Raw genomic sequence first — 21,373 nt, 5'->3', positions numbered from 1 at the left:
ATTAACTTGATTTGTACATATTTATTTAGTTATTTTTGTTTAGTTTTCAAAATTACTTGAAAATAATATGTAACACAAATTTGGAAGCTTTTGATTTTTGCATTTTCAAAACTGAAGAATTTTAATAAAACAGAAAAGAAGAAGAAGGAATAAAAAAAGAAAACTCTGAAAGTCATTTTAGGAATTCCAGAGCTTAATTGGTTACCATCTTCCATCTCAAAATGAACTGTATAAAAATAACGAGAGGGATATAAACTAATATTTAAACAAATGAGTTGAAAACCTCAGGTAACTGAAGCATGTTTCTGAGTGTAGATAGTCTGCAGTAGGAGGACTGTGCCTCAGGTACAGAGGTAGGAGGCACACAAGGACCTATGACAGCTCCCCAGGCAGACTTGTCCTCCCTTACGCTTCACACTGGGAAACATACACCACCCTCCCGCCCATCACCATTAATCTCAGAGCACCTTTCTTACAGGGAAAAAAAATCTAGACAGCACCAAAATTCTCTAAATGCTAATGGAAACTGAAGGACATGTATCCATACGGAGTTTATGGAGTTGTCTCTATCCAGGAATCCAAAAATAAATTATACCCCACTGCTGCTCTTAGCTTGGTTAAGCCCCTGATGGTGGCTTGATTCTCTCACACATACAGAAAACATTATAGTTGTGTTTATTGAATGTTTTACATTTAAATATAATCAGAGTTGTACTTAGTACTTATGTTATTACATGATAGCATATTTGACAAGAAAATTTATCAGTTTTTTGTTTCAGATGACTGAGGCAGGAGGATCACATGTTTAAAACCAGCCTCAGTACTTAGCAAGGCCCTAAGCAACTTATTGAGATCCTAAAAAACAACAACAACAAAAAATGGGGGTCTGGAGATGTGACTCAGTGGTAAGTGGTTAAGCACCTCTGGGTTCGATCCCTGGTACAATAAATAAATAAGCAAATAATCATTTTTAAGAGTTATAATGCCTACCTTTGGGCTCATAATGACTTATGTAATGTTAAGAATTTATTTGTGAATGCATGTATTTAACATATTGGTTATATTTATAATAGCAAATCTTCATTTTATATCTTTGTTACTTCTGAATTATTTTTTCCACAAAAAGTTCTTTTTAAATAACACATTTTTTACTACCCTTATTATGATGAGATCCATTTATTACCTTCATTGACCCTAATTAAAAGGTATGATTAAAATGTACTGATAATCTCTGCTGCTTTAAATAACCCACATGTAGTTTCCACTCCCCCTGCCTCAAAATTTATCTTTATCTTTAGGAACACTAAAAATAATTCTTAATTTATGCAGAATTAATTTAGTGTTTTATGACTCTTCAACTAGAATACATCAACATATGATTAACTCTCTAAGGTTTGCCTTTCAAATGATTGATTTTTAGAGAGTTATTTATGTATGTACAGTTTCTTCCAGGAAACACAAAGGATTTTCCCTTGAGGGTTTTTGAAACACAAAAGATAGCACTGTATAATTTTTGCAAATGAACTTTTTTTTTTTTTTTTGTGGTGCTGGGGATTGAACCCAGGGCCTTGTGCTTATGAGGCAAGCACTCTACCAACTGAACTATATCCCCAGCCCCAAATGAACTTTTAATAAGATGATACTGCCAAACAGAAACAATTTATATGCAATTGTAAAATACAAATACTTAATGTTGTTTTTTTAAGGCACTGACTGGCATTGCATCAGTCACCTCCATAAGTCGCGGGTGTTGATTTTTTAAAAACATTATTGATTTGTTAAAGAAAATGGTATCATGGGCCCGTTATTCTCCTCATTATGAAACAATAAGTGGTTAGAGGTTTTAAAGTAGTGGCTCAGCTAGGAGAATCTATTTTTAAAGGATTAGCTTTAGACTTCTCCTCTAGAGCATCTGTTTATAATTTTAGGACCATTTGGGAAATAATCGAAAATATAACACAAATGGTATGCCTTTACACCATGTACAAACAGAGAAACAACATGTATCCCATTTGTTTACAATAAAAAAATCATAAAAAAATAAATATTAAATAAATAAATTAAAAAAAAAGAAAATATACTTTTTTTTTTTTTTTTTTGCAGTGCTGGGGATTGAGCCCAGGGTCTTGTGCTTGCAAGGCAAGCACTCTACCAACTGAGCTATCTCCCCAGCCCAGAAAATACACTTTTTATTAGACCAGCCTTTACTTAAGTTCTTATAACTTAATGATGATTGGCACATTATGCCACATAAAATATCAATGCCACATAAAATATATTTTGTGTAACCTTAGGTAAAGCTAACAATAAAGCATGCTTCCCTGCTTAAGCTGCATTATTATCAAACTGGCATATGGTTATCATTTAATTTCTTTCTCATTTATGGTTGATTATTACTTTCACTCTCTCCACTCTACCTTTACATCATCAATTTCTTGGTAGTATTATAAGCATTACAACTATCACAGAAGAAAACATAGAGTTTTAAGGAGCACTCCTAAATACAGGAGATCTGTGTCTACCCCTAAATTGTATATGGGGATAATGACATTCTGCCCTTCATATTTAAGATTCTGCAGTGACAGCATGTAACAGATTGGATTGTATTTTGTTCCATTTGTGATACCCTGTTACCAGAGGCCTATCAGACTAATGAACAGCATGGTTATAGTCTTACAAATCTGACTTGTAAGAGAATTCAACATACTATAATTATTTTTAAATAAATTTACATGCAAAAACTATGTTTTTTCTGTTCAACCTTCTGGTGAACTTATCACTTGTTCACAATAATGCTATTGTAATCTGGATTAACTCTTGCTGGCCTAATTTATCTATTTGTATTCTATTGTGGATTATAGTAATAGATGTCACCACATCATTGGGTCTGATTGTACTTTGAAGTGTCTAAAGCCACGCCAGCTGACCCTAGTCTAAGAGAAAATGTGTGTATGGGTCCAGGAAGCTCTCTCTATCATGTTCAGAAGTACTATCTGCAGATGAGATGTAGGACTGCCAGCTGCATGGACGATCTCAGAAAAGCTTTCCATTCCTTATGCCTTGGATAGACCCACAGCGTCTAAGTGGATATTTATCTTCTTCATGTGACTGTCCAATGTAATTAAATTGATGTAATGACAGTTCCATTGTGTCAAAACACTACATCAGTGTTGCAGTGTTACTTCAGTTGATTCTCAAACTGGCTTAAAAAAAAAAGAAAGAAAAAAAACCTCACTGTTATCAAACGATGTCCTGTGGATTTGCTTCTACTCAAACTTGATAATGGAAACTTTTGCACCAACACGAAAATTTCCCATAACGAATGTACTAGCAAAAGATCTAAAAAATATGCAAGTGCCATATTTTGAGGCAAAATTGTAGACAATGACCTTACTATTAAAATCGAACATTATAGTTCAAATTATGGGGTTTTATAGTTCTATCAACAGAAGATGTTTAACTTAAAGTAGTTAACTTTACAAAATGTTAGACTTAACATTTTAACATTTAGAGCACTAAAGTATAAGTTATATGTATATTTGTTAATTTTTAATTTGAAATGAAAATTATTTTCAGCCTTCTGCTAATATTAATCCAGTCCCAACATTATAAAATAAGACCATCAATTATCTATGCCTTTCCCTGTAATTTTCTGTTAGAAGACAGTTCCTGACAGTCTAAGGTTCAAGCATCAAAATTTCATCTCAGATCTCTTTTCTCTCAGTACATGGAAATAATGGATATAAAAATTATCCTCTTTGCTTTCAGTTCAATGAATTATGACCTTTTAATTTTTATAAGGAAAAGATAAAACAGATTTCTGTTCAGGTGCTATGCAATATCTCTTTTCATTAAAATCTAAATGCTTATTTTTCCATTCGTTTTGCTTAACCATGGAATTTTGAATTCCTACCCTCTTGTGCCTTGACCTTAGATATTTCTAGCAGATGAGTGGGAAAATTCAAGATGTGTTTATCAATATCATGTGCATCAATCAGAAAGAATGGAAAAGGAAACAAAGAAAAATTAAGGAAACACACATAATAAATGTAGGAAGCATCTGTACCCCAAGGACTGGGTCCAAGGTTCAGAAAGCTGGGACCTGTGAGTTAATTTCAGTTGTTCACCTATTTTTCAAGGCAAATACACAATGAATTTCATCTTTTTAAACTTTTATAAATTGTCTAAATATACTATAATTGATTTCTCCTCTGGGTACCTAAAATACTTGCTATATGGACTTCTAATGAAAATTTTGTCAACCTCTGAAGTAAGAAAGAAAGGAAAATGTTGGAGGTATAGTATCTAGAATCCTGGAGAACAGACTTTAAGGAGCTGGGTCTGTCACCCTTTACTAAACCTCCTGAGGGACTTGTCTTCAGGATGCTTCTGACAAGGCAAAATAAGTTGATGACTAGAGTCAGCTGAGGCTGGCAGTCTGCAGGACTTGCTGGGGCAATGGAAAGGAGCAGTGTACACAGAAGCCCAAGTCCTCCTTCCCTTCCATGTTCAGGAAACTTCTATTCTTCTCTACCTGTCTTTTTCAGAGCTAAGGAGCTATCTTCACGATACTCTGGAGCTTTGAATATCTAGAGATGAAAGACTTTTACTTATTAACTTACTTGATATTCTGGATAAGTCTGAATTATCTAACAAGTAGGAAGTATGCTTTGATTTAGGTGAGATAATTTTCAAGGTAGAGGGGATAATGAAGACATTCTTAAGAAATACATTAAAACATACCTGAGGCTATTAAGTATGTTTTCCTTGGCTTCTACTCTCATTCTAGGTTATATATTTACTGTTAATGTATGAATATTGATAACTTAAGGGTTGTTTGATTCTCTGTAGTCCTTCCTTTTATTCAGAGTAAAGAATTTTGATTTTCACATAGTCTCTTTGCATAGGTACACAATTAGGGTTATAGAAAGCTTAATAAATACTAACTACATCTGTGTTAACAACATCCTTATTTTATTTCCCTCCAAGAAATTCACATAGGTCAATCGAATTAAGTATTTGTTATTATTATAACTCAGGATTTTACTTTTAGAAGAGTAATGCACAAATGAAAATTAATGGAACCAACCATTACTTCCTCTCTTCTACCCATTCCACTGAGTCATAAGTGAGCATTTATTTGTCACTGGATTTACTAAGCAGTATGCTCTCTGAAGTGAACTCATTAAATTTTGGAAAAAAATTGTACAATTTGAATCTTACATAAAGCAATTTTCTTGGTAAAAGGGAGAAATAGGTATTATATTAATAAGAATAAAACTGTGGGGGTTAGGTTGACTGAAAAATATACCAGGGTTAAGAGGTATGTATTATTCTTCTAGGACTACAATAGCAAAATGCCACACACCATTGCTTAGTCAATAGTATCATTTTTTTCAGTTCTTGAGAATGGAAATCCAAGATCAAGGTGAAAGTAGGGTTAGTGTCTGGTGAAGATGGGCAGCGGTCCTCCTTCTATGCTCACATGACTTCTTCAGTTTGTGTGGAGAGAAAATAAGTGACTCATTCTAATTGGAATGTTCATCTAATGGGATTAGTGCTCTGTTTGTAAGACATCATTTAAGCTCAGTTTCATCCCCATAGTCCTCATCTTCAAATACAGGTATGCTGAAGGCTAAGGCTTTAATACATGCCTTTGGTGGGGACATAAACATTGAGTCTATGACAACAAAAGCACAACAAGAGATTACCTGTGCATGCATTTTATCTTCTTTAGCTCTCTAGAAAAACATCTTTTGTCTGTTTGTTTCCTTGCAGTAATTGTAAAATGTTACACGATGAAGTCTGAAACAACGTCTTAGTTTGAGATGTTATAACAAAGTTCCATATACCATGTGGCTTATAAATGATAGAAATTTATTTCTCACAGTTCTGGAGGTTGGAAGTCTCCTATCCAATTGTATGGCCAGGACAGTTCTAATGTGGACCCTTTTCTGAATTGTATACTCTCTGCCCTTTCTTGCATCCTCACAAGGAAGAAAAGGGGCTGGAGAGATCTCTTAAGGTTTCCTTTATACAGGCACTAATTCCATTCCTAAGGACCCCACCCTCATGATGTAATTACACCCCCAATGCTGCTCCTCTAATACCATTACATTGGGGTTTAGTATATCAGCATAAGAATTTGAGGGGCACACATTTAGTCCATAACAAAGAACATGAGCACACTAGATCAGAAAGGACTCACATTGTAATACAGACAAAACCCAACTGAAAGTGAGCATTTTACTTTGAGTAAAAAATTGTCTTCTATATGTGCTTGCAACATTTGTCCTTGTACTGGACCAACACAAGGGACATTTTCTTCATTTAAAGTATTTTCCTATGTTGCTTATAGAATATTTTGTGTAAGATCAAGAGTGTGGGAGTTACATGCTTCATAACACAAGAGGAAATCTGTAGTGAAATGCGACAATTAAAGAAACAGGTTCATTTGCATGTTGAGCTGTTGCTGAATCAAACAAGGTTATTTTGTTCTAAAAAGTGAGAAGAATACATTCACATATTTAAATTTCTTTCCTTTTCATATCAACCAAGGGTAACACACATACCAAGAAAAAAAGATACAATTGAATTTTTACAAGGTATCTTTAAAAAGGTATTTTAAAAGGTGATAGATTAAAAGATAGGTCACAAGGGGTCCTGGAGGTACTGTGACAGTGAACTTCCAGGCAACAGCAGGCAGTTGGCGCTCCACTGGCGGTCCAAAGTCAGTCTGCTGGCTGCTGTGGGACAATTGGCAGATAAGGTGTGTAGCAGATATGCTGTTAACAACGCCGGGACCATGCTAATGACCAGGACGGTGACTCCAGGTTTTCAGATGTAATTTTGGCAACAATTTTGGCAACCAAGTTTGAAATGTGCGGCCAAAAACTTGAAATGAAGATAGATAATGTGCTGTTTGTTGGGTACACGACACTGCTGCAGCATGCTCTGGGGCAGGTCTCCAAAACAGATCCGTCTGGAAGAGGGAAGCGCCTACCATGATTCTTTTTAATGTGGTGTTCGCCCTGAGGGCCAACGACGACCCTTCGGTGATCAACTGTCTGCATACCCTGTCCCGGCGCATTGCCACGGTCCTGCAGCATTAGGAGCGACACTGCCAGTACCTCACTCGGGAGGCCAAGATAATCCTGGCGCTGCAGGATGAGGTGTCCGCCGTGTCTGACGCAAATGAGGGTCCGCAGTCCCCGTTCCATCACATCCCGCCCAAGCGACCTCAAGGAGGCGTACGACAGCCTGTGCTTGTCTGGTGGGTGGGGCTCCACATCAATAGCTGGCTGGAAGTGAGCTTCTGCCTACCGCACAAGATCCACTATGCTGCCTCCAGTCTGATCCCCCTCTGAGGCCATTGAGCGGAGCCTGGAAGCCATCCGCCCCTACCATGTCTTGCTACTGCTCAGTGATGAGAAGTCCCTGCTGGGTGAGCGCCCCGTCGACTGTTCCCGGCTCTGGTGCGGATGATCAAGACCACGTCTGCTGTGAAGAACCTGCAACAGCTAGCCCAGGACGCTGACCTGGCTTTGCTGCAGGTGTTCCAGCTTGCGGCTCACCTGGTGTACTGGGGCAAGGCTGTCATCATCTACCCTCTGTGTGAGAACAACGTCTGTGTGCTGTCTCCAGCCAGCGTGTGTCTGTACCCGCACTGGCTAAGCAGTTCTCCCACCAGTGCCCATCCTACGACCTGCCATCCATCCTTGCCTAGTTCTCCTTGCTCATTTCCTTGTCGGAGTTCAGGAACCCTGGCGCCCCCTGCAGGAGACCCAGCTCATCCAGAGGGTGGTGTGGATACTGCAGCACTGGCTCCTCATCCAGCTGCACACCTATGTCTGCCTGATGGCCTCCCCCAGTGAGGAGGAGCGCCGCCTGCGGGAGGAGGACGTCCCTTTCACTGCCCGGGTCGGTGGCCGCAGCCTCAGCACACCCAATGCCTTAAGCTTTGGCTCTCCAACCAGCAGTGAGGACATGATCCTCACCAGCCCCAGCATGGACAACTCAGTGCAGAGCTGCTCCCCAGTGGGGATTCACCACTGAACAAGTTGATGACAGAGAGCCTGTGGCCAGTCTGTCAGAGCACGAGCGGGCAGCCATCCTCAGTGTACCTTCTGCCCAGAACCCTGAGGATCTGCGCATGTTTGCCAGGCTCCTTCACTACTTCCGCGGCCACCACCACCTGGAGGAGATCATGTACAGTGAGAACACTGGGCGCTCCCAGCTGCTCCTGCTCTTGGACAAGTTCTGCAGTGTGCTGGTGCTGACCGCCCAGGAGGACGCTGTCATTGCTGTCTTCCAGGCGCTGCTCACATGAGCCAGGAAAAGAATGGGGCGTGAGGGTAGGCACTGTGGGTGGCCAGTCCTGGCCTGACTGAAGACCTGCAGGGCCCTTGACCTTCTTGCCACAGGCACCTTACTCCCGTTCAGCAGCCGCTGTGGGGTCATCACCCTCTGTGCTCTTAACTCGCACCTGGTCCTTGCAACAGCCTTAGCATCACCAGGCTGAAGGGGACTGTCTAGACTTGTGTCTGGTGAGGACCGTGTCCTTACATGTGTACAGAGGCTGTTCACATGTACGTACTTGATGTGACTCTGCCCCACTCTGTGTGGCTGTCGGCTTGTGTGGCCCCCTCACCCAGCACCACTTCTGCTCACCATGCACTGCATCCCTCCCAGACTGCTGTGATCTTCTCCTGGTCCCAGCCTCGCCACAGCACACAGGCCACCCTTGTGGGTGGCAGCTGAACTTCCTGCCAGGACCCTGCCCCAGAATGTGCATGTACTGTGTGGTTCTCCCTGTTGATCCTAACCCAGGAGGAAGGACTGGCTTTAGGCATATGCTGATTAGCCAGGGACTCTGCAAAGACAAACAGCAAAGTAAAAGCCTTTATTTGGTTTTTAAACAATTAAAATGCCTTTCTGAATGGGGAAAAAAATAGGTCACAGAGGCATCAGGGCTCTTATTCTAAAAATAATTTCAGTAAACCATATATAAATTAATAACCAGAATTATAGCAGTAAGATTGCATAGAAAGGGATGAATTTAGGATATATTTAGAAGATAATACACGTGTTTCAATGGTAACTTAATATAGAATAAGATACACTTCCATGGTATTACTAGGCAAACAAGGTATATGCTTTAATTCTTAGTTTTCTTTAAATACAGTTAATAAAAGTGCCCTCAGTTTTATAATGAAGATTGAATGAGATATTTCTGACTTCATGAGCATTATATCACTGTAACAGATACTTGAGATTATCAATTTATTATTTATTTTGACCCATAGATTTGGAGGTTCATGGTGGTTTGTCCCCCATTGCTTTTTGTCCTATGATGAGACAGCACATCCACCACAGCTGAAGTCCCTGGTAAAGAATGGTAGGGAAGTGAAGAGAAAGAAGAGACCAGGGTCTCCCAATTTTCTCTGAGGACATACCCCCAGTGACTTAAGACCTCCCACTGGGTCCAACCTCTTAGTTTCCACCACAACCCAAAAGTATGATGCTGGGGACAGTTCCCTAAATACAGTGACCTTTGGAGACACTCCAGATCCATACTATGGTGCTCAGGGTCTTGATGAGGAATGACTTAGTGCATGTGATGTCACCTTCTGTTGGTAAGGAGTAAACAAGTTTTATTCATTAGAAATATTTGAAAATGGAACTTATAGAGATGATACTAAAAACTTCATAACATGATTTTATTACAGTTGTATATGTATCACAAAGTAGAATGATGGACTGTTTTAATAGTTTATAACTAGGATCCTTATTCTCAGAGCCTAGTTATTAAATAATTAATATGAACTCACAAAATTTCACTACAATTATTTACCAGCTAAATTACCAGCTAATAAATTACCAGCTAAAATAACTGGTAATATAATTTGAGGATTTTTTTAAAAAAAACTATTCCTTATAGTAGACAAAAAGAATACAAATTATGTTTTCCTGTTTCTGACATTTATAGGATTTGTTGTATAAAACATATAAAAATACTTTTATTTTAAAAATTTAAGATTAGTTTAGATATTATTCAAATACAAAATTCTACAGAGTTTTTAAAAAACCTTGTTCAATTTTGAGCTTTTATAATCCGATAAACCACTAGTTCCACCATTTTGGGGGTACTTTTTTTTCATAAGTATTTACCATAAATATTTTAAATGTGTTTTTACATACGTGGAAGATACAGGAAAAAAACACTAATAAATAATTTCAAATAATTCTCATCTTTGGTACTATTTTGCATTCATGGAATGTACAGAAATGCAATAATAATGTAACTGTTTCCCTCAGATTTTCCACATTGATCCATTTTGTGGGTCTAATTTTTTCATGAACTTGAGTAAAACCTGAGACATATTCCAAGATTATTATTTATTGACACTCCTTAATACCAACTTTCAGATAATTTTGTCTCCAAAAGTGATAGTTCAATAATAAACTTGACCACCCAAGTGCATAGTAATATTTCTGAACTTCTTTAAAAATTAAATTTTTTCTCCTATCCCAGTATAGCTGCTTCTTCTACAGATGTCTGGAGCAGGACAAGGAAGTATTACCATTTTTCTTCTGTTCACCAGTGTTGCTTTTCCTCAATGTCCTAATCCACTCGTAGTTCTTTAACTTCCTTTTCTGATTCTTCCAGGTCTAGAGGGAGGAAGAAGAGGGAAAAGATGTAATGAAGTGGTTTATTGAATTGAAACATATTGATATAAGATTGTGTTGGTTTCTTATAACCAAGGAAGATATTGAGAGTGACATTTCCCATTGAGATGACATTTGTAGATTTTTTAGAGACTTTCTTTTCTTATACATCAATACCCTTTGAGTCCCTTAACACTTTCGCCTTCATCTGGTTACTTAGCATGTTGTCAGCTTCTGGTTTATGATAGTAGACCTCCACTGATTTTGTCTTTTGACATTTCACCCATAACTGTCTTGGAGATTATCCTTTTAAAATGTGCCCAGGTCAGTTTTTATTGTTGTCCATATCTAAGTGGAATATATCTAATGTTTTCCAACATATAAGTATAAGAATGTTTCCAACATAGCTTATTTGCATTCAGAAGGTCAGGTGATCATCTAATCAAGCTATCAGAATTTCAAGGCATGTGTGTGGAACCAACCATTGTGTACCCTTCTCCCAAACATGTCAAGGGAAATAGGCTAGATTCTCTTAATGATCTCTTGAGACTCTTTTTCTTGGGTTAAGAATGAAGTGGAAGCATCATCATCTGTTAGAGTTCCAAAGAAGGAACTTATACTGTATTAACAGTACATCCCTCCCATTTACCTCTTCAACACTACTGCTTTCATACAGTCTAAAGAGATAAAAACTCAAAGTTTACACATTAATTTTTGACTGCTTTTTTTACTTGTCCCTTTCCAAGTGATCTGGGAGCTCACAGATGTGGGGGTTGTTAATACCAAGACATTATGGGATTGAGCTGGTAGAAATCACATTTGGTGTCTTAGTACAATATGCAAAAGATTATAAGTGAAATGTCAGAGTAGTACAGAAAATGCAGACAGAGTCTTTAAATCATTTTTAGTGCTTTCTTAAATTATCTCATTATTAATTTCCTGCTAGGAAATCACTGCCCAAACAATGTATATAATTTTGAGATAAGTAATTATTAATTCTTTTATACTGATAGCTGAATGAATGGAAGATTTTTCAAATTTTATATTTCAGGACACAGATGTTTTAAGCATTTATTGTAAAATAAAATTCGGTGTACAATTGTGTATGAAATACATCACTCACTGCAGAATTTGTTTATCTTTTCAAGAGTTTTCTTGAGCTGCATAATTGATCATGCACATTTCATACTATTTTAGATCTGTGCATTTTTGCTTTTGGTATAATTTAGTTCCAACTGTGTTAGAAAATGAATATCAAATACTATCTGGAGGCAAACTAAGGGGAAAAGTGTTTTATCTGGTTAATTTAAATGTTAGGTCGTTAATTATATTCTTCCTCATCAGTTTTTTTTTTTTTTTAATTCCCAAGACAGAGTATTTCCATTCAAGTCATGTAAGTAGGCTCTAAGTCACAGCCATATCTGAGAGAGTTGGACATGTTTAATATTTAAAGTTTCACCATCTTTATTCCATTCTTTTTCTAGCTTGATTCCATGTACTTTAGAGGATAGAAAATTAGAAAAACAAGCAAAATGTTGTTCCCCAACTACTCAGAAGTTACATTTCTTCTGGTAGGCACATTCACATGAATGAGGCTTGCAAACAGAAAAGAGAAATGTGTTTTTTAAAAAGGAATTCCTGCCATATGCAATAATGTGAATGGGCCTGGAGAACAGTAGGATTCATGAAATAAGACAGACATAGAAGGACAATGCTACCTGATTCCATTTATATAAGGAATCTAAAATGGTGAAATGCAGAGAATCAGAGAGTGGGATTGTGGTCCAGGGGCTGGGGAGAAGAAATGAGGAGGTTGTTCAGAGTTTAAAAGGCTTCAGTTTTAGAAGAATGAGTCCTTGAAAGCTACTGTATGTCATAATGCCTATAGTTTACAGCACTGTCTTGTGTACCTAAAACTTTGTCAATAGTATAGATCTTCTATTAACTGTTCTCATCACAAATCAAATAAAACCTTTTGGAGTTGATGGATGTTTATGATACTGCTTATAGCAATGATTTTATGGCTATATCCTTATCTCATTAAAATGTATACAATAATGTGGACATCTTTCATATGCAATCACACCTGTATAAAATGGTTAAACTAATAAACAATAATGACAGCAGTTCATTATCACATTTCTGCTACAGAGTTTTCAGGGTAAGAGCTATAAATACATCTTAAATGAATGTGAGAAGTTGTAAACTTATCCATTCAAATTGCCTCCAGTTCATTTCCACTTTAATTTATATATACTCAGGAGTAGTTTATCTTATACTGGAGGTCAGCAAAAGGAGAAAGACTCCTGAAGTTTTCCCAGGCAAAGGAATGACACTTCTTCTGATGACCCTCTCCTTCCACTCTCACAGCCTCCAGATCAACTGCTAGTCAGATTCCTGCCTCCTTCAGGATATCAAGAACCCGAAGGATAAAGGTAATAAAATAAGAGAATTGAAACATTTCATTCTTATAATAGCAAGAATCTGAGAAATGTGTGTGAGAATGTATATTTCTTGTGTTAGATACATAAAGGCAGATAATTATATATTAAAATAAATACACTGATTATAGATTAACATTTGAAGATACATTTTTATATCAACATACTGGTTCTAACAGCTCTCAGTGACCATCAATTTTTTTTTTTAGATTGCTTTTGGTTTTGATTAATAGCTTATAACCTCCATTCAATAGAACCTATGGTAAATGAAGTTTAGATATTAGAAGTTGGTAGAAGTTAAGATATTAGAAGTGTAGTAGAGAGGAATTAATCTAAATGTCTGTGGAAAAGTTGCTCAACTCCTACCTGAATGCATCACAGAAAAAGCTGTGAAAAATATTTCTTTTTTATTTTGGAAAATGCTTTTGAAGACAAATTCAGTATAGTTGAACAAGTTCTGTCTATAGTTTGGGAAAACCAGTAGAAGACACAACCTCTGAAATAAGATTCCATTTCATCAGTGTTGGCATTTTTGAGTGAAAAAGACAGATGTCAACATGTAAACTGCAAAACAAACAAAAAAGAATTTGTCATTTAAGATAAAGATAGGTGGAAGAGTCTGAAGAACCCAAGGAGAAGAAGCAGCAGCGCTGCTGCAAGCCAAGAAAGCCCACCCGCCACGACAGGTCCCCCGGAGTCCCCTTCCAAAAGGGGACCCATCCCCATCCTGCGTCACTAATGGAGGACGTCGTCCAGATTCTCCTTGTTTTCATGGATTCAGGTGCTGGGGAATCTGGTAAAAGCACCATTGTGAAACAAATTAGGATCCTGATGTTAATGGGTTTAATGGAGATAGTGAGAAGGTCACCAAGGTGCAGGACATCAAAAACAACCTGAAGGAGGCCATTGAAACCATGTGGCTGCCATGAGCAACCTGGTGCCCCCTGTGGAGCTGGCCAACCCTGAGAACCACTTCAGAGTGGACTACATTCTGAGCATGATGAACGTGCCTGACTTTGACTTCCCACCTGAATTCTACGAGCATGCCAAGGCTCTGTGGGAGGACGAGGGAGTGTGTGCCTGCTAGGAGAGCTCCAATGAGTACCAGCCGATCGACTGTGCCCAGTACTTCCTGGACAAGATTGATGTCATCAAGCAGGCCGACTATATGCCAAGCGACCAGGACCTGCTTCGCTGCCGCGTCCTGACCTCTGGAATCTTTGAGACGAAGTTCCAGGTGGACAAAGTCAACTTCCACATGTTCGATGTGGGCGGCCAGCCGGATGAACGCCGCAAGTGGATCCAATGCTTCAATGATGTGACTGCCATTATCTCTGTGGTAGCCAGCAGCAGCTACAACATGGTCATCCTGGAGGACAACCAGACCAACCGCCTGCAGGAGGCTCTGAACCTCTTCAAGAGCATCTGGAACAACAGATGGCTGCACACCATCTCTGTGATTCTGTTCCTCAACAAGCAAGATGTGCTCGCTGAGGAAGTCCTTGCTGGGAAATCGAAGATTGAGGACTACTTTCCAGAATTTGCTCGCTACACGACTCCTGAGGATGCCACTCCGGAGCCCAGAGAGGATCCCCGCGTGACCCGGGCCAAGTCCTTCATCCGAGATGAGTTTCTGAGAATCAGCACTGCTAGTGGAGTTGGGCGCCACTACTGCTATCCTCACTTCACCTGCTCTGTGGACACTGAGAACATCCGCCGTGTGTTCAACGACTGCCGCGACATCATCCAGCGTTTGCATCTTTGTCAGTAAGAGCTGCTCTAAAGAGGGAACCCCCAAATTTAATTAAAGCCTTAAGAGCAATTAATTAAAAGTGAAACGTAATTGCACAAGCAGTTAATCACCTACCATATGGCATGATTAACAAAGCAACCTTTCCTTTCCCCCCGAGTGATTTTGTGAAACCCCCTTTTCCCTTCAGCTTGCTTAGATGTTCTAAATTTAGAAAGCTTAAGGCGGCCTACAGAAAAAGAAAAAGAAAAAGGCCACAAAAGTTCCCTCTCTCGTTCAGTAAATAAAATAACAGCAGCAAGCAGAAATAAAGAAATAAATGAAACAAATGAAATAAAAATGAAACAAATGAAATAAATATTGTGTTGTGCAGCATTAAAAAAATCAAAATAAAAGTTAAGTGTGAGTAAAGAAAAAAAAAGATAAAGATAGGTAATGAGGACTATATTGATCCACAGGGTTGTTTTTGCAGTGACTGAAATTGTGGATTTTAAGAACAAAAGCAATGAACAATCCAATAAATGCTATTTTGATCTATATAACAAGAAAAAAGAAAAACTATGGGTCTGGTGAATGAGGACTGATATGATCCACAATGAGAAAGTCATGCTCCCTCATCCAATTTGGTCTTGCATCTTCACACAATAATGATAACTCTATCGGCATCATGCTATTGTATAGGAATTCTGTGTGTGACAAGATAGAACCTTTGAAGATGCTTCTTAGAAATAGGCATCACAATGTCAGAAAAATTATTGTTATGTAAAAAAGTCATCAGATTCATTAATCATTCTCTACATTTCTGTCTCCCATAAAATTAGTTGTTGCCTCTGACATCTAAATTTTGCTTCCCTCTATCACTCTACTGTGCTTGAAACACCTCCCTTGTAAACTTGAGAGTTGATAGTGAACCACTAGATATTTATTTCATTTGTTTGCCAAATAAGGCCCCTACTTTTGGTTTTGCAGTGAATGCACCAGCTCTCCTCTGCCTCCAGGGAAGGAGTCAGCTTGTTCTGTTATCACTTTGCTGAAATCTTTATGTACTTCAATTATTCTGTTCCCCATTTCTGAAGGGCTTTGATTTTATGACTTGAAATATGTTACCATGGAAAACGTTTCCAACTATATTGAATAAAATATGTGATGGAGACCTTAAATGCTCACCTTTGTAATGCCACTTTGATGCCACATTGGCTTGCACCTGTAGATGCCCTTTTCTCTCTGTCTCTCTGTCAACTTATAAATATTCAGTCCCTCTATTATCTCATATGTCAATCTGCTATAGAAATTTTCTTTTTCATAGCAGATATATCAGAACTTCCTATTTAAGCTTGCAATGTTAAAATAGCTTTCCTTTTATCTGGTATTTTTCACTATCTTCTATTTGTTCCCATTTCTATTATATTTTCTCAAATATTAGTCACATAACTTAAATTTGAAAAATGTAGAAAAATAGAAAGGCAGGAAATATAATGTATATTTTTTAGATTGTGTTAATAATTTTATTTTCTTAATTATTAAATGCATATTTAATATAAAAGTCTATATACATACAGAAAAATACTCATTAGATAAGTGAAATTATAATCTATAGGTAGTATTATATGCAGTATTTGTTAAATTCAAAATTTAGTGCTATTTTACCCAATTGCCATTTCTATTTTCTCTTAATCTGTTACTCTAAATCATCTTTTACACTCTTCAGTGTTCAGCATTGAATTTTAGTTGTTCATTGACTATATTTAATCTATGTCTTTTAGGTAATTGGTAGCACATTCAAATAGATGTTTACCTAGCTTATGTATTGCCAGAGATATGTCTTGATTTATACTTAAAACCTCACAAATATGCTTTTTCCCTTACAACTCAATCCAAATGGTTCATGTCTAAAAGCCATTGCTGTTTCTTCAACAACAGCTGACAGAACTTTGAAACAGTCTTTGCATTTCTCAGGACACTTGCTCCTCCAGGTTTCCATGGAGTCACAGTCTTCTGAGTTTTGCTGTACCAGTGGTGCTCTCCATGTTCAGCCTTCTTGCTGTTTATCCTCTTTCTAAACTTTTATGATTGCTGTTCAGCAGTTGTTCTTCAGACTGCCTCCCATCTCTAGATACACCTATTTTTAATTGTAGATCTACTTAAATAGCTCCAATAAATCTGCTAATGGTTTCTAAATTTGTACCATTAGGCAGGTCCTATCCTCGGAGTTGACTCATCCATTAACACCTCCACCTAAAGAGTCATTTGAATCCCTGTTGTACCACTGCTCATGTCAAAGTGAATTGCTATTTTTTCTTATTTTTCCTATGCAACTTTTCATTCTTTGTTCTTAAAAAGTCTAGTGGATTTTCCACAATGTATCTTGGAGATTTTATTACTTATGAAACTTTCTTTTTGCCATTAGGCAAGTTACACCTGCCTTTGGATCCACATATATTCTGGAATTTAGTCAATCTGTCAATTATTAAGTAATTAGTTTTAAAACTATACAAAAAAAAAAAAAAAAACCCTGCCACTTTCCTCAGAGGTGCTTAAATAACACATGTGTGATTAAATGCTTGGCAGAAAAACCTTAAATCATTTGCTCTGATGATTTCAGGGCAGAGATTTGTGCTCATTTTCAAACAGTACATGGGCTATTTTGATTGAACTAGTGGAACACTAAGCCATGGTTTTATGTTGGTAGAAACTGCTAGAATACCATGAGGATCATTATCTTCATTTGAAGGTAAATGTTATATATGGAGGGATTAGCATGGAAGTTCAGTTGTGGAATATTTTTAAAAATAGTTTTATCATTTTAAAGCTGAACACATTTGTTACGCTTAGAATTTCAGTTGAATTTGCACAACATGATCACAGACTTTTTACAAGAGTGTCATTTGAACTAATCCATTAGCCTTGTCCAAATTAGCCCACTTGTTTGTAAGGTATTAAATGCACTACAAATCCTAACATGTTTGTTACGCTCCAGAATCATAGCACCTGTTAAACAGCCCACTGCAGCTGTACTTTCAGCAGATTACAGGCCATTAGGCAAGTTATACAGTACCTTCTTTTAATAACCTAATTTCTCTTCTTTTGCATGAGACTTTATGGTTCATAACATGAGAACTTTTTCATGGCCCTTCACTGATTGAGATGAGGAGAATGGTTTTAAAATTATTAGGATTCTTAGATACAATTTGCAAATGCTGAGATAAAATGCAATAGTAAATATTTTACTGTTTTAATACAATTTATGATTTTTTTTCACTTGGAATGGGATGGCTTTGGATTTATCATGCTCTTTTTTTCCTACAATTTCTTGAAAATAAGTTAAGTATAAAACTATGGGGTAAGGAAGCACAAAAACCCGTATTACAAGTTTTTGTTAGGGGTCCAGACAGTTGCCAAATGGAGGAAACATCTGGCATCTATTTTATTCTCTCATTAATTTTTAAGCATTTGCAGGTTGTCTAAATCATCAAAACCCTCCGGTGCATGCAGACACATACACACAAAATTACATTTAGAGTAACAAAGAATGTAAAATAGATGAGGCAATCTATTCACTTATTCAAAATTCAGGAGGGTCCAGAAGCTTGAGTCACTCTGCTGTGTACTGCCAATAAAAAAGGGAGAAAATGTAGCAGGCTGACTAGGTCCCTGTTCTCAGAGAGCATACGTTTCCTTTAGAAAACAGACTTTAATCAAATTAATCAGGAAAACAGTAATAGCAACACATTATATTATATATTTGTGTGTATATGTATGTATGTAGATAGAGAGAAATGATAAGTAGATAGATACATATATGTATATCTATATAAATAACCATGTATGTGCATATACACACATATATGTATCAGATACATATGTAGGTGATTTTTATGTGTGTATATATGCATATATATAATGGTGAAGTAGAAATATTTGAATATGTACACATATGCATACACCAAAAAACTAAGAACATTAAATATGCTATGGTTCACCACAAGTATAATTTTCATTGAAATATATTATTAAATAGGTGACATTAGAGTAGGCCATGTGAGAGGGACTATAGAATACAAGATTGTTCCTGGTGAAAGAACCATACATACAGAAATTCTGTATAAGGGTGAAGCAAGGAGAATTTGGAAATTTTAAACAGAATAATATGCCTGGATCACAGATAAGGGCAAAGAGTTCATTTGAAGAGTCTGCATAGATTCTCCTGGACCAGTTCATTCAGCACTTCATAACCAGTCTGCTTGTTTGTTTGTTTACTTGTTTGTTTGTTTTGTTTTGTTTTGTTTTGTTTGTCTTAATGCTCAGTGCAATGATAAACCAGAAGTGCTTTTAGACATGGAAGTCTTATGATCAGATTTGCATTAAACACTCCTTTTGCTGCTTTATGGAGCATGGTGATAGATAAAGAAGGGAAGTGCTGTGTGATGAGTGGATATAAATATGGTACTAGGCCAAAGAAGATTAAAAATCTTGTCACATGTTCCTCAGATAGAACATAAATATCCAGAATATACAAAGAACTCAAAAAAACTTAACACTAAAAAACCAAATAAACCAATCGAAAAATGTGTAAAAGAACTAAATGGATACTTCTCAAGAGAAGGAATACACAGTCAACAAATACATGAAACAATGTTCCATATCTCTACCAATTAGGGAAATGCAAATCAAGACTACTTTGATATTTCATTTCATTCCATTCATAATAGCAATTATTAAGAACACAAACAATAAAATGTTGGTAAGGATGTGGGGAATAAGGTACACTCTTGGTGGAATTGCAAGTTACAACATGCACTCTGGAAAGCAGTATGGAATTTCCTCAAAAAAGACTAGTGATGGAACCACCAAATGATCCAGCTATCCCACTCCTCAGTATATATTCAAAAGATTTAAAATGAACTCTTCATTTTACAAAACAGAAATGTTATAATCATTTAAACCTTTTTTATTATTTAAAAGTCTATTTTGTCTGATATCAGTATAGCCATTCTACTGTGTTTTGTTTACTGTTTTCATTGAGTGTTTATTCTTCCTTTTTTAACTTTGAGCCTTTTAGCATATTACAGTGATGCAAACATTTCAGCACAATTCACAATAGCCAACCTATGGAGCCAAAGTAGGTGCCATTCAACAGATGATAGATAAAGAAAATGTAGTACATATGCACAAGGAAGTATTACCCAGCCACAAAGAAGAAAGAAAGTTTGGCATTTGCTGGTAAATGGATGGAACTTGAGACTATCATGGTGAAATTAGTCAGTCCCAAAAAGTCAAAGGTCAGATGTTTTCTTTGATAGAGGAAAGGCCAAAATAAGATGGAGGGTATTAAAAAAGAAAGAGGTAAAGTGGAAAATAGTGAGAGAGAAAATAGAGGAAAGATCAGTAGAGTAAATGAAGGGAATTCAGGAGGAGGAAGAAGGGATAGGAAAAGGGAAGATCAGTGTAATGAATCTGACCAAACATTTGCATCGCATGCATGGATATGGCATGATGGGTCCCAGCATTGGTATATCCACAGGACACTAGTTAAAAGAAAAAAGTAAACTGTAAATAGTTTGATAGAGGGATTGGAGGAGTGGAGGGAGGAGAGAGCAGGGGGTGGGGAGGAGTACTGGGGACTGAATTGGAGCAAGTTGTTTTCCATGTTTGTGTAATTATGTCAGGGTGTATTCTGGTGTTGTACATAGCTAAAAAGATTTCTTTAAAAAAAGAAGATCTCATTTTGAAATAAACTTCAAACTAAGGAATCAGTTCCTACTTCAGTTTTCATAGCATTTTACTGCATGTATATGACCCCTGCATTAAATGAAACAATGAATTCATGGAAAAAGGCATTGTGGGAGTAAATAAGAATGTGAATTATTTGAGAGCATTACAACATACTTTGCCATTTTAGGTATTTGAGGCATCAATATTATACATCATGTCCCTCCATAATTTTTTTTCCTGTTTACTATAGAGATAGTAAAAATATTTTGTTATTTATAACCATTCTTATGGTTTATTAATGAACTTCTTAGAACTGAAACAACTACGTATTCCTGGAATAAATCTCTCTTGACCATGGTTAAGTTTTCTCATTAAAATAATTGTTTCTTTTCTTCAAATTTAAATTGTGATAAAATACACATAAGATCTGACATCTTAACCATTTTAAGTGTACAGTTCAATGATATAAAGTATGTTTATATTGTTATACAGTAATCACTAAGATTTAGAACTCTTCATTTTACAAAACAGAAATCTTCTAATAATTTAAACCTTTCTTATTGCTTAAAATCTGTTTTGTCTGATATCAGTATAGCTGTTCTACTGTGTTTTGTTTACTGTTTTCATAGTGTTTATCCTTCTTTTCTTAACTTTGAGCCTTTTAGAATCATTGTATCTAAAGTGAGTCTTTTTTATTGCTGCCTTATAATTATATACAGTAAGATTCATTATGCCATATTCACACATGCACATAATTTGATCATATTCCCACTACTATCCCTTCCCTACCCCTCAGCAAACT

The 21,373-nt window shown here is 36.8% G+C and overlaps 2 pseudogenes; both read left to right on the top strand.

The window, feature by feature from the left end:
* The first annotated feature begins 6,864 nt into the window (after positions 1 to 6,864).
* On the top strand, positions 6,865 to 8,450 carry LOC124985081 (GATOR complex protein NPRL3-like; annotated as a pseudogene).
* A 5,397-nt stretch (positions 8,451 to 13,847) lies between these two features.
* LOC124984961 (guanine nucleotide-binding protein G(s) subunit alpha-like) lies at positions 13,848 to 15,111 on the top strand (annotated as a pseudogene).
* Positions 15,112 to 21,373: the final 6,262 nt, after the last annotated feature.

Source organism: Sciurus carolinensis, chromosome 5, assembly GCF_902686445.1.
Source record: "Sciurus carolinensis chromosome 5, mSciCar1.2, whole genome shotgun sequence".
Classification (NCBI taxonomy): Eukaryota; Metazoa; Chordata; class Mammalia; order Rodentia; family Sciuridae; genus Sciurus; species Sciurus carolinensis.
Note: the sequence above shows the minus strand (reverse complement) of the source record. Positions and strands in the feature narration are given on the sequence as shown.